The sequence below is a fragment of the Lissotriton helveticus genome, chromosome 6 (assembly GCF_964261635.1).
Source record: "Lissotriton helveticus chromosome 6, aLisHel1.1, whole genome shotgun sequence".
Lineage (NCBI taxonomy): Eukaryota > Metazoa > Chordata > Amphibia > Caudata > Salamandridae > Lissotriton > Lissotriton helveticus.
In genome coordinates this window covers 70485514-70499458 of record NC_136067.1, presented here as the reverse complement: position 1 = coordinate 70499458, position 13945 = coordinate 70485514, and positions in this window count along the sequence as shown.

The window sequence follows — 13945 nt, the reverse complement described above, 5'->3', positions numbered from 1 at the left end:
TGGCTAGTTGCGGCATGACCCAATTGGTCCATCAAGGAACACACTCCGCTGGTCACACCTTAGATGGGATCTTCTCCTCTAATCCAACATCAATATAGGTGAAGTTATCCCGGTCCCCTGGTCTGACCACAAAGTCGTCAATTCCACCCTAACGATAGACCATGCAAAAACATCTAGGGTCCATCAGGGTAGGCAACTCACCTACCAGGAATGGGATAAAATTGGTATAGCCAGACTTCACGCGCAGCTGAGCGCGACTGTATCCGGTTTAGACCAGGGTAGCAATCTAGCCACGGACCAAGTAAATTACTGGATCAAAACAGCGATTCGCACCTATTAAAACGAAAAACTATAAGAGGAAAAACATCTCTGAGCCTTGGTTCTCAGAGAAGCTCAGACTACAAAAAAAAATGTAGGCAGGCCGAAGGGAGAGGGAGGCTCAACTATGAGGATAAGGAGAAAGAAATCTATTGCAAGACATTAGCTACCTACAAGAAACTAATAGCTGAAGAAAAATCGGCCTTTTTCGTAAAGAAAATTAAGGAGGCCAAAAACTCAAGTAAGGAACTCTTTGCCACTGTTAAACTCACCGAGCCAGGTGCTAAACAGATAGAAGGCAGTCTAGGCTTTTGTAACGAGCTGGGACATTTTTTCATTGATAAAGTGAAACTCATTTATGATTCTATCTCCACCCCTAACTGCGACACCCATGCAATAGGAAATTCTCAGCCCAACCCTGTAAAGCACCCTGAGTCAGTTAACTCAGACTTTCAGTTTTCAGCCCCTTCGGTGGAACAGATATATCAACTCATACTAACAACCAAGTCAGGGGGTCCCATGGACCCTTGCCCCCCTAAGGTTTTGCACATGTTCCCAGAGTTGCTGAGCAATCACCTTCAGCTGCTCTTTGCCAAAATAATTCAGACTAACTGCTTCCTGAAGGCTTGGAAAGCGGCCTCTGTTTTACCACTCCTCAAAAAGTCAAACCTTGACCCTTCGGTACCAGCTAACTATAGACCAATCTCGAGAATCCCCTTACCGGCAAAAATGTTAGAAAAACATTTCAACACTCAACTTTCCGGGTTCGTTAGGGCCTCCCAGGCATTAGATATATCACAGTACAGGTTCCGGGAGGAACAAGGGACTGAAACCGCTCTGATCATGGCGGCGGAGATTAGGAGTATACTGAACGCAGGTGGGAAGGCTGCCCTGAAATTGTTAGACCTGTCGGCAGCCTTCGACACCGTCAACCATGACATACTCCCGACCCGATTAGAGGAAATAGGTCTGCATGCATCAGCGATCGAACGAATGGCCTCTTTTTTAGGAGAGAGATCCTTTACGGTTCAGCTCGGGGAATTCTCATCAAAATCCTTCAAATCCCCCTGGGGGGTCCCACAGGGCTCGTCATTAAGCCCAACCCTCTTTAATATATATGCTGCTCCATTAGCAAACATTGTCAGGAATTGCGGTTTCCTACCCATATCCTACGCTGACGACACCCAAATAGTGGTGGCTATATCTAACAACACAACTGAGACAGCCGATAGATTTCGGCACTGCATGGATCAGGTTAGTCACTGGATGCAAGTAAACTGCCTAAAATTAAATGGCGATAAGTCAGAGGTCATGCTGGTGGGGGCTGAACCTAACATGCTGTAATGCCAGAAACAGGTCCTCGGAAGCTTGTTTTCCGGTCCAGGGAAGGCATGGCTTGGCAGTTCGGGCAGGACTGTTCCCATGAGGCACAGGGTCTGTCTGATTTGCATATAGCCATGTCTGAACTGGGGTGGCAGAGTGGGCTAAAGAACGGTGATGGATCAAACCCAGATCTTTTGACTGGGTGTGAGTGTTTGATTGGTTCAGATGCTCCGTCCATCACCACCCCCTTTTGTACCGCTTTGGCCGCCATAAGTGTGGCAGGGTATGCTCAGACGTGAGTCCCTTGCTCACTTTGCCACTGGATTCAAGCAAGCCGGGCTGAAGACGGCTGTAATGCCAGAAACCGGTCCTCGGAAGCTTCTTTCCGGTCCAGGGAAGGCATGTCTTGGCAGTTCGGGCAGGATTGCTCCCATGAGGCACAGGGTCAGTCTGATTTGCATATAGCCATGTCTGAACTGGGGTGGCAGAGTGGGCTAAAGAACGGTGATGGATCAAACCCAGATCTTTTGACTGGGTGTGAGTGTTTGATTGGTTCAGATGCTCCGTCCATCACCACCCCCTTTTGTATCGCTTTGGCCGCCATAAGTGTGGCAGGGTATGCTCAGACGTGAGTCCCTTGCTCACTTTGCCACTGGATTCAAGCAAGCCGGGCTGAAGACGGCTGTAATGCCAGAAACCGGTCCTCGGAAGCTTGTTTCCGGTCCAGGGAAGGCATGGCTTGGCAGTTCGGGCAGGACTGTTCCCATGAGGCACAGGGTCAGTCTGATTTGCATATAGCCATGTCTGAACTGGGGTGGCAGAGTGGGCTAAAGAACGGTGATGGATCAAACCCAGATCTTTTGACTGGGTGTGAGTGTTTGATTGGTTCAGATGCTCCATCCATCACCACCCCCTTTTGTGCAATGTTAGAAGTGGGATCCCTGGCTGGCCAGGGCTTACGCCAAAGTCAGTCAGAGACCACCACTCCTAAGTCAGGGCAAGGGAGTTACACGCCAAGATAACCCCTGTTCACCCTCTAGGTAACGTGGCGCGAGCAGCAAGGCTAAACTTGGAGGCGATGTGAGTTAAGTATTTGCGCACGCACACCAGCAACAACACCCAAGGCCCACCACAAAGGAAACTCCACACAAGGTTATATATAAAAATAGCCTTTGTATTACACCAAAACACATTAGATAAAAACACACACTTTACAATGTGCCAACAGGCACGGGCAGAATTTACAGGGGATATGTACAAGACAGGGCCACCTGGACCACTGTCAGGAATTAGCACTTTTAGAACCTGAAATACTGTTAGAATTTCACTTAGAACATAGCATAGATCATCACTGTAGCACAGAATATAAAAATAGAGCACACAACCAGTATCTACTGGTAAAGGTTAAGTACCACCTACGCAACCCTAACCACCTTAGTAACAGGTCACGCAGGGAACCAGGGCCTCACTAGCACCACCTGTACTAGGAGAAAAACAACCACCTAAGTATCACAATACCTGTAGGGGTATAAGCACATAACACATGATGCATAACATTCATTCAGCGGTGTAAGGAAGGAAAACACATGATGCATCAACAACACATTCAGAGGTGTAAGAACAAGGCACATGACGTATAAAAACACATTCAGAGGTGCAGCAAAAGAACAATTCGCAGCAATCACATTAGCACAGAACTTACATCAAAGTCCAGGGTCCAGATTGCGCCACTGCACCAAAACCTAAACGTGGCAACTGCCCACCAAGTGCTGGGCAGTTGTAAATACTGATGGGCCAACGTTGGAGCCTCGTGGGCTCAAGAACAATGGTGGGGCGAAACACAGCGTGGGAGCCTCGGGGCTCTGACCAACTGCCTGTGTCCCCCAAGAGCCTCTCAGGGCTCGCAAAGCAAATAGACTGGCCCTTGAGAGCTTCAGCGCTCTAAAACAATGAAATGCCCCAGAGCCTCTCCGGGCTCTAAATACAACTGGGGCTGGAGCCTCTTGGGGCTCAAGAACAAGAACTGGCACCCGAGCCTCGCCGGGCTCGTAGAAATCAAGGTGCCCCCTCGAGCCTTCTCTGGGCTCGCAAAACCACTGTGGGCGTGGAGCCTCTCGGGGCTCGAAATACACAAATTGCCCCCCAGGAGCCTCGGGGCTCCAATCACAAAAATGCGGCCGCCGTTGGAGTCCTTCACGGACTCGGAATATACTTGTACACGTTGGAGCGGCCCGCTGCCTTTCGGGGCCGCTCTGTCACCTGGAATGCCTGGCACCTCTCGGGGCTCAAAGAAACAATGGGGCCGCCCGGGACAACCAACAGGGCCCGCCTCACTTACCGGCTCACTTGCTCCGGACTTCGCTGGAGGCGGGCTGGATTCCGCTGCGGTCTCCCGGCTCCTCCGAGACTCCGGGGCTCTCCTCCAATCACAGCGCGGCGCCGCCAGGCGAGCCCCTCCTGAGGCGGCAGCTCCTGGCCAATAGGAGCGCGGTTCACCGGGACGAGCCTCCCGCAGCCAAGCAATGACGGCGCGGCTCTTCTGGGCGACTTCTCCCGGTAGTTCTTTGTCCTGGGCTGCGGCGGTGATTTCAACACGGGGCAGAGGCCGGGTGGGCACCGGATCTTCTTTTAAATGGAGGATAAACCGAGGTGGGCACTCGGAAGTGGCATCAAAGCGCTACCAAGCGCTCGGGGGAAAAATATAAGCGCGCCCAGCGCTATAATAATAATAATAATAATCCACATTTGTATAGCGCACAATCACCCGTTAGGGTCTCTAGGCGCTGGGGGCCATCGGGAAGATTAAGCAAGCTATTGCCCAGAGTCGCATGGTGCTGGGCTAACCTGCCGCCGGAGCCGGGGATCGAACCCTGATCCCCAGATTCCAGCGTCAGTCGCCCTGGCCGCGGCGCCACACCTCTGCTATAAGCAAAGTAAAGCGCTCCTCAGTGCTAGCAGGGAAAGTAAAGCGCTCCCAGCACTCGGGGGAGAGAAAAAGCACTTCCAGGTGCTCCTAGCAAGAATACAGCGCTCTTAAGCGCTGGAGCCCCAAAATGAAGGGCTCCCAAGCGCTAGGCAGGGAAAGGGAAGCGCTCCCAGGCGCCAGGGGCAAGGCAAAGCGCTCCCAAGCGCTGGGGGCAAGGACAAAGCTCCAGCCAGGTCTGGAGGCAGGTAGGGGGGCAAGGCTGGGCCCAGAGCCAGCTCACTGGGTCTCCAGGCAGGGAGACACTCCAAGTGAGTGGAGGTCCTCCTGGCCCCAGCAACAGCAGCAGCCCCCTCAGGATCCTGGAACAGAACAGAGAACAGTTTGTGTGGGGACACAGCCCCATTTTTATACACCACATTCCTTTGTCTTTGTCACAGGGTGAGGGGAAGAACCAGTCGCAGCTGGTTGGTGAGCACCCTTGATGGGTTCAGCCCCTCACTCTATTCACTGGCAGGGCTAGGGTCATTAGACGCTGTTGGACCCGGCCTCGTGGCGTGGTCCTACCCCTCCCGCATGGCGGGCCCCGGACGACATCGGCCCTCCATCCAGCCCGGGTCGGCCTCGGGCACACCTCTGCATGCCCTCCAAACCACCAGATCCGCCACCCGGCGGCCCACAACCACTGACACGGCACACTCGGGCCGCCCCAGCATTACCGGTCCGGTGCCCACCCCGGACCCTCATTCCAGGCCCGACGCCATCTTGGGCCCATCACGTCACAGACACGTGGTCCCGGACCAGCCGCGGCCACGGCCCCAGCGAGCCCGCCATCGAGGCACCAAGAACCCTCCGGGTAGTAGAGTGGCCACTCAACCAGAGACAAGGAGAGGGGAGTTTCGATGGCTCTCCAACCGTCCCCGGATGCCTGGTTTCGATCGGCCTCCGGCCTCCCTGAGCGCTGGCCCCACCCCCTGCTGGGTGTCTGGACACCATCATCCCGGCCCCTCTGACCCCCAGGCGAGAGGGTCCGGACATCAAAGGACTCCAGACCTATATCTGGGCCAGCCCCGGAGTAGGACGGCAGTTGTATCCCGGAGTCGAGAAGCCCTGCTGACGCTGTCGCGGCTGACCCTGAGACGAACTCCCCTTGCTGCTCTACCTGGAACCTGCTGGCACTGCCGCGGTCCACACTCGCTGAACCATCTTGGAACCTGCTGGCGCTGCCACGGTCCACACTCGCTGAACCATCTTGGAACCTGCTGGCGCTGCCGCGGTCCACACTCGCTGAATCATCTTGGAACCTGCTGGCGCTGCCGCGGTCCACATTTGCTGAACCATCTTGGAACCTGCCGGCGCTGCCGCGGTCCACACTCGCTGAACCATCTTGGAGCCTGCTGGCGCTGCCGCGGCCCAACCTTCCGAAACCCCCCAGCTCGAGGATTGAGAGCTGTGCGTAGAGTCTCCTTGCAACCGACCACCTATAAGACTGTCCCGCTACCTTGCCCCTTGCCACGAGACTTTCCAGATCTCGGGATCTGCTGTATATATTGAAACGATACTTATTGCCCGATAAAGATTGAAAACTCTATCTACGTGTGGTGTATATTTGTAGTGGTGTGGTTACTCTGCTGTACGATTCTAGGAGAGGGCCCTCCCGTCGGAGGCCTCTCGACATCGCTCGGTCCCTTCTCTGAAGGAGGGGTAGACCTAGGGGTGGTCAGTCAGACACCTTCTGCCTCCCCCGGGTTAGCCTTTCTAACATTGGTGGCAGGCGCTGCGATCCGAGCCAACGCAAAATCGTACAGAGAGTGATCTACCCGCTACGACGGAAAAACACACAGAGACCATGACGACCCAAGGAACCAACCTACCTGCCGAATTCCAGAAAGAGAAGATAGAAGAATACAGCCACAAAGAACTAAAACAATTCTGTAAAGACATGGGTATCGCTACCACTGGCCTGAGCACAAAAGAGGACTTCAAATCGGCCCTACAAGCCTGGGTGGAAACCCGAGACAGACCACCCCAAGAGGAGAATGGCCCGAACGGGCAACAGGAAACCAGCGCACCCCCGACGGGGGAAAGAACCGCAACACTAAACGCGGACCTCATCTATGAAGACGCTCGAGAACGAGAGCGCAACCGGCTACACGAAGTGGAGCTTGCACGACTCCGGCTAGACGGAGAACTCCAGCTAGCGGAGAAAAAGATAGCCCTCGAGCAACTACGGCTGGAGGGGGATCTAGAAGAGAAACGGAGACAACGTGACCTCGAAGAAAAACGACTAGCATATGAACACGAACGAGGCCTGAGAGAACTAGAAATCAAGGCCAAGATCAACGAAGATAGTGCAGCCGGGGCCAAGACCTCGGCCCCTCCCGTGGACACCAAGGTTCACCTACCGAAAGATGTAGTCAAAGAATACTACAAGAACGATGATATCCAACAATGGTTCAAAGCCTACGAGGTGGCCATGACCGCCCATCGGGTGCCCCTGAAGGATTGGGGCGCCGGCCTGTGGGGAAAGTTCGTCAACGAAGGGAAGGACGCCCTGCTGGAACTCCCTGACACCGAAATGACCTCCTATGAACACATGAAAACGGCCCTACTCACGCGCTATGGACTCACCCCCGAAATGTACCGGCGGAGGTTCCGAGACTGTAAAAAAATCCCCGGTACCACTTGGGTAGAATATGTGACTTTTTTAGCAGAGCCTTCGAGGGGTGGGTCAAAGGCAGTCAGGTCACTACCTACCAGCAGTTGGTCGACCTTATGTTATGGGAGCACCTCTCCAACAACTGCTTCATTGAACTACGACAGCACCTCCTCGACAGCAAGTTGACCGAGCCGCGAAAGCTAGCGGTCGAAGCAGATCGGTGGGCGAGCAACCGCGTCCAACGGAACACCACAGGAGAATACGGACGAGGGCCCCCGGGGAACCACCGGCCGCGAGGCGCGGGTCGGGCATCAGCCGAGGCCGAGACCTCCCGCCGGGGTCTTCGCCCGCCTCCTCTACACCAGCCTCCAGCCCGAGGGAGGCCCATCCAGCCCGACCGGGGCCACGCCCCAACGTTACGTGCCACAGATGCCAGCGGCTAGGTCACTATGCCAATGATCCTCTCTGCCCCATGAACCAGCGGCCCGGCACCACCGGGCCCCCCGGTCGACAAATCACTGCAGCTGCTCTGAGCGAAGAAAAGGATGAAGAAGAAGAGGTCCCTATGGAACCAGAAGAATGGGAGTCCGCGGCCATGTGCCTCGCCTCCCTGGGCGACAAAGACATGATCCCCCGAGACCAGATTCCGATCAACACCCAGAAGTACCTCCAGTGGGTCACCATCAACGGACGCCGGGCCGAGGCTCTCCGTGACACGGGGGCCAGCATAACCGCCGTCCGCTGCCATCTGGTGACCCCAGAACAAATCTTGCCCCACGTTCTGTGCCCTGTCCGGTCAGCGGACAATTCCGAGAGCCTGTGCCAGATGGCTCGCATCCCCTTCGAGTGGGGAGGAGTGTCCGGCATGCTGAAAGTCACCGTCCGAGACGATACCCCGGTGGACTGCCTCCTAGGGAACGACCTGGAAAGTTCGCCCTGGGCACAGATCGAGCGAAGAGAGCATCTGGGGATGCTAGGCCTTCCTGAATGGGTTTGCGTAACGACCCGATCCATGTCCACCCGGGACGCCGTCCAAACCAAAGACAATCTGCCCGAAGAACCTGAATGGCCGGCACCTCCGCCACCCGCCACTGCCATGGCCGAACCCGAACTGGGGCCGCAGGGCCCCAGCCATGAAGAACTTCCCGAGCTTGGGCCCCTTCCCGAACTAGCCCAGTGGCGCCAAGAAGGGGGCCCCACCCGCGAGCAGTTCCGTCGGGAACAAAAGACATGTCCTTCCCTTGAGGGACTCCGACAACAAGCTGCCACGCAAGCCACAGGAGACTCCTCGGGGTCCCACTGGATCTATTGGGACCAGGACCTCCTGTACAGTGAACAAAAGATCGCCGAGCTGGGGGCCGGCCGAGTGCTAGTCGTCCCCCTCTACTTCAGAGACTTTCTCTTAAACCTGGCACATGATGTGCCCCTCGCCGGGCACCTGGGGCAGGACAAAACATACAGCCGCCTGGTGACCCACTTTTATTGGCCGAAGATGCGCCGCGATGTGTACAACCACTGCCGAACCTGTCCGGCCTGCCAAGCCAGCGGAAAGAGTGGGGGGAAAATCAAGGCCCCACTCCAACCGTTTCCCGTGGTGACCACTCCCTTCGAGCGAGTAGGGATCGACATCGTGGGGCTCCTAGATCCTCCAACCTCTCAGGGGCACCGCTTCATCCTCGTCCTGGTGGACCATGCCACCCGCTACCCAGAAGCTATCCCCCTCCGGACTATCACAGCCCCCGTAGTGGGTCGGGCGCTAATGGGGATCTTCTCCAGAGTCGGCTTCCCCCGAGAGGTCGTCAGTGATCGGGGCACAAACTTTATATCGAAATATATGCGGTCCCTGTGGCAACAGTGCGGGGTCGCGTATAAGTTCACCACCCCGTATCACCCTCAAGGGAATGGACTAGTGGAGCGATTTAATAGGACCCTGAAAGGAATGATCAAGGGCCTAGAAGAGCCCCTCTGGCGCAAATGGGACGTTCTGCTGCCATGCCTCCTGTTCGCCTACCGGGAGGTACCCCAGAAGTCCCTCGGGTTCAGCCCCTTTGAACTATTATATGGACACCCGGTGCGAGGCCCCCTCAGCCTGGTCAAGGAAGGCTGGGAGCTGGCCGCCTCCGATACTCCGCCCGATGTTTTCCGATACCTCTTGACTCTCCGCAACCAGACTCGGAAGTTCCGGGAACTGGCCGAAACCAACCTGAAGGCCAGTCAAGAGGAGATGAAGCGCTGGTATGATGAAAATGCCTCGTCCATTGAATTCGAGCCGGGCCAGCAGGTCGGGGTCATGTCCCCGGTCGACCCCGGCGCCCTCCAGGACAAATGGACGGGGCTCTTCAACGTGGTGGAGCGCAAGAGCCCCGTCACCTACCTAGTGGACATGGAGTCCCCCCGGAACCCCCTCCGGGTCCTACACGCCAATCGGCTCAAGCCCCACTTTGTCCGCACCGAACTGAGCCTGTTGTTGGCTACCGATGACGGAGCAGAGGACGACTCCGAGCCTCTACCAGACCTCCTGAGCACCTCCGAGAAAGATGTCTCTGTCGAGGGAGTCTCCCTCTCTCCCGCGCTGACACCCAAACAGCGCCAGGACTGCCAGAAACTGCTGGGTCAATTTGCGAACTTATTTTCCCTCACCCCCGGAGTCACCCAGTGGTGTGTTCACGACGTCGACACCGGGGACAGTCCGACCGTGCGGCACCGAGCCTACCGAGTCCCCGACCGAGTCCGGGCCTGCATCCAAGCCGAAGTTTCCAAGATGCTAGCCCTAGGGGTAGTCGAGCCCTCAGACAGTCCATGGGCCAGTCCCATCGTCCTGGTCCCTAAGGCCGCCGCCCCCGGGGTGCCCCCGGAGCTGCGGTTCTGTGTCGACTACCGGGGACTGAATGCCGTCACCAGGACCGACGCCCATCCCATTCCCCGAGCGGATGAACTGATCGATCGCCTGGGAGCCGCCAGGTACCTCAGCACCTTCGACCTCACGGCCGGATACTGGCAAATCGGCCTCACGCCAGGGGCACAAGAACGATCCGCTTTCTCGACCCCCGATGGCCACTTCCACTTCAACGTGATGCCCTTCGGAATGAAGAATGCTCCGGCCACCTTCCAGAGACTAGTGAATCGGGTGCTGGCAGGGCTGGAAGAGTTCAGTGCCGCCTATCTGGACGATATTGCGGTGTACAGCCTCTGTTGGGATGAGCACCTGACCCACCTCTGGAAGGTCCTGACGGCCCTCCAACGGGCCGGACTAACAATAAAAGCCAGCAAGTGCCAGATCGGTCAAGGGTCCGTGACCTATCTGGGACACCAAGTGGGGAGCGGCCAAGTGGCTCCCCTTCAACCCAAGATCGACGCCATCCAGGCCTGGGAGCCCCCCGTCACCCAGACCGCCGTCCGAGCCTTCCTGGGGCTCACTGGATACTATCGGCGGTTCATAAAGGACTATGGGAGCATTGTGGGGCCCCTCACAGAACTAACCTCCAGGAGACTACCCCCGAAGGTGCACTGGACCCCCGAGTGCCAAGTAGCCTTTGAGACACTAAAGACTGCCATGTGCACCGCCCCGGTGCTCCAGGCCCCCGACTACAGCCGAGAGTTCATCGTCCAAACTGACGCCTCGGAACACGGCATTGGGGCCGTACTGTCCCAAATGAACTCTGACGGAGTTGACCTTCCTGTGGCCTTCATCAGCCGGCGCCTGCTGGCCCGAGAACAACGATGGAGCACCATCGAGAGGGAAGCATTCGCCGTCGTATGGGCCCTAAAGAAGCTACGGCCCTACCTCTTCGGCACCCACTTCCGAGTACAGACCGACCACCGGCCCCTGCGGTGGTTGATGCAGATGCGGGGCGAGAACCCGAAGTTGCTACGTTGGTCCATCTCCCTCCAAGGGATGAACTTCACCGTGGAGCATCGCCCTGGCAACGACCACGCCAACGCTGACGGCCTCTCCAGATTCTTCCGCCTTGGCGAGGAGAATCCCCAAGAAGATGGGTGACTCTCCCCTGCCTTCAGCTGGAGGGGACGTGTGTTGGACCCGGCCTCATGGCGTGGTCCTACCCCTCCCGCATGGCGGGCCCCGGACGACATCGGCCCTCCATCCAGCCCGGGTCGGCCTCGGGCACACCTCTGCACGCCCTCCAACCCACCAGATCCGCCACCCGGCGGCCCACAACCACTGACATGGCACACTCGGGCCGCCCCAGCATTACCGGTCCGGTGCCCACCCCGGACCCTCATTCCAGGCCCGACGCCATCTTGGGCCCATCACGTCACAAACACGTGGTCCCGGACCAGCCGCGGCCACGGCCCCAGCGAGCCCGCCATCGAGGCACCAAGAACCCTCCGGGTAGTAGAGTGGCCACTCAACCAGAGACAAGGAGAGGGGAGTTTTGATGGCTCTCCAACCGTCCCCGGATGCCTGGTTTCGATCGGCCTCCGGCCTCCCTGAGCGCTGGCCCCACCCCCTGCTGGGTGTCTGGACACCATCATCCCGGCCCCTCTGACCCCCAGGCGAGAGGGTCCGGACATCAAAGGACTCCAGACCTATATCTGGGCCAGCCCCGGAGTAGGTCGGCAGTTGTATCCCGGAGTCGAGAAGCCCTGCTGACGCTGTCGCGGCTGACCCTTAGACGAACTCCCCTTGCTGCTCTACCTGGAACCTGCTGGCGCTGCCGCGGTCCATCTTCGCTGTAACCACCTTGGAGCCTGCTGACGCGGTCCATCTTTGCTGTAACCATCTTGGAGCCTGCTGGCGCTGCCGCGGTCCACACTCGCTGAACCATCTCGGAACCTGCTGGCGCTGCCGCGGCCCACACTCGCTGAACCATCTTGAAACCTGCTGGCGCTGCCGCGGTCCACACTCGCTGAGCCATCTCGGAACCTGCTGGCGCTGCCGCGGTCCACACTCGCTGAACCATCTTGGAACCTGCTGGCGCTGCCGCGGTCCACACTCGCTGAACCATCTTGGAACCTGCTGGCGCTGCCGCGGTCCACACTCGCTGAATCATCTTGCAACCTGCTGGCGCTGCCGCGGTCCACACTCGCTGAACCATCTTGGAACCTGCCGGCGCTGCCGCGGTCCACACTCGCTGAACCATCTTGGAGCCTGCTGGCGCTGCCGCGGCCCAACCTTCCGGAACCCCCCAGCTCGAGGATTGAGAGCTGTGCGTAGAGTCTCCTTGCAACCGACCACCTATAAGACTGTCCCGCTACCTTGCCCCTTGCCACGAGACTTTCCAGATCTCGGGATCTGCTGTATATATTGAAACGATACTTATTGCCCGATAAAGATTGAAAACTCTATCTACGTGTGGTGTATATTTGTAGTGGTGTGGTTACTCTGCTGTACGATTCTAGGAGAGGGCCCTCCCGTCGGAGGCCTCTCGACATCGCTCGGTCCCTTCTCTGAAGGAGGGGTAGACCTAGGGGTGGTCAGTCAGACACCTTCTGCCTCCCCCGGGTTCGCCTTTCTAACAGACGCACCACAGGGGGCGGAGCCAGCATTGTGTGGGGGAAAAGCCCAGCCCTATTCAGGACACCGGTGCAGCCCCTCCCTCACATCAGCATGCTAATCTCTCCATACTCACCACTGGGCAGACCCATCATGACTCATGGAGCCTGGCATCCCAGCCAGCTCCAGCCAATCACACGCCAGACACATTTTACACTAATATGCCAACTCCTAGAAGTGGCACTTCCACACATGACACAATCATGCCACATACATCATTGCGAAGCATTCAATCACACGAGTCCACACATACCAGACTCGAGCCTGTACACCCCACGCATCAGGAACTACCAGGGACACATACATTCCCCATGCATTCCTATGGGAGGGCAGGCCAGCCTTACTCGACGCACTCAGAGTGCGCACGCACTTTCCACTGGGACACAGTGAAAGTGCGCAGAAATCAAAAATCACTACCTCCAATTCACATTCACAAAGCAAAACGTTTAGGGGTGAACCTGCCAGAAGGGCCAAGTCCAACACAACCCCCTTCCAGCCAAAACGCAGGGTAGACCAATCACCACCATGATGGACTTCCTTGCTTTGGGCGATAGAACACGGACGCGGGCCCGCAACTGCAGGGACATCCTCCTGTTCTACGCCACGGCAAACCCCTAGGGTTCCTTCTAAAGCTACTGTAAGGACTCACTGGGCTATCCCACTGGTACTCTCCAGCTGTCCGCGGCCAGGACCAGGCCCTAGGCCACCCAGGTGCCACTGGTTCCTGCCTACACACAAAGTGGGGGGAAGTAACCCCTGGCACATAGTAGCCACTCTCCACTCTTCCTGTCTGCAAGACAGGGCCAGACTCCCACTGGTTCTCCAGCCTAGGGTCTACAACCTCAGGTGGACCAGGAGTCTCAGGGAAGGCTCTCCTCCCCCTACCTCTTCTTCTAGGGTTCCTCCTCCTCCTGCGAGGGGTACCCTTACAACGCCACTCCAACCCAGGGTTTAACCCCTCAGGTTGCACTGGGGTCAGAGGTGGGCTCTCCCACCCTCTGCACCCCCTTCCAGAGGTCTGCCCTCTCCCAACTGGAGAGGTTCCTCTGGAAGAAGAACCGGTCAGGACACTGGTTACAGTCGTCCTACCCTTCAGGTCAGGCTGATCCTGAACCTGGCCTTCCAACCTCTGGTCTAAAACCTTTGGTGGAACAATTGCCTGGCACTCCAGGACTTCTGGGGATTCACACACCATCCCCCTGAGGCT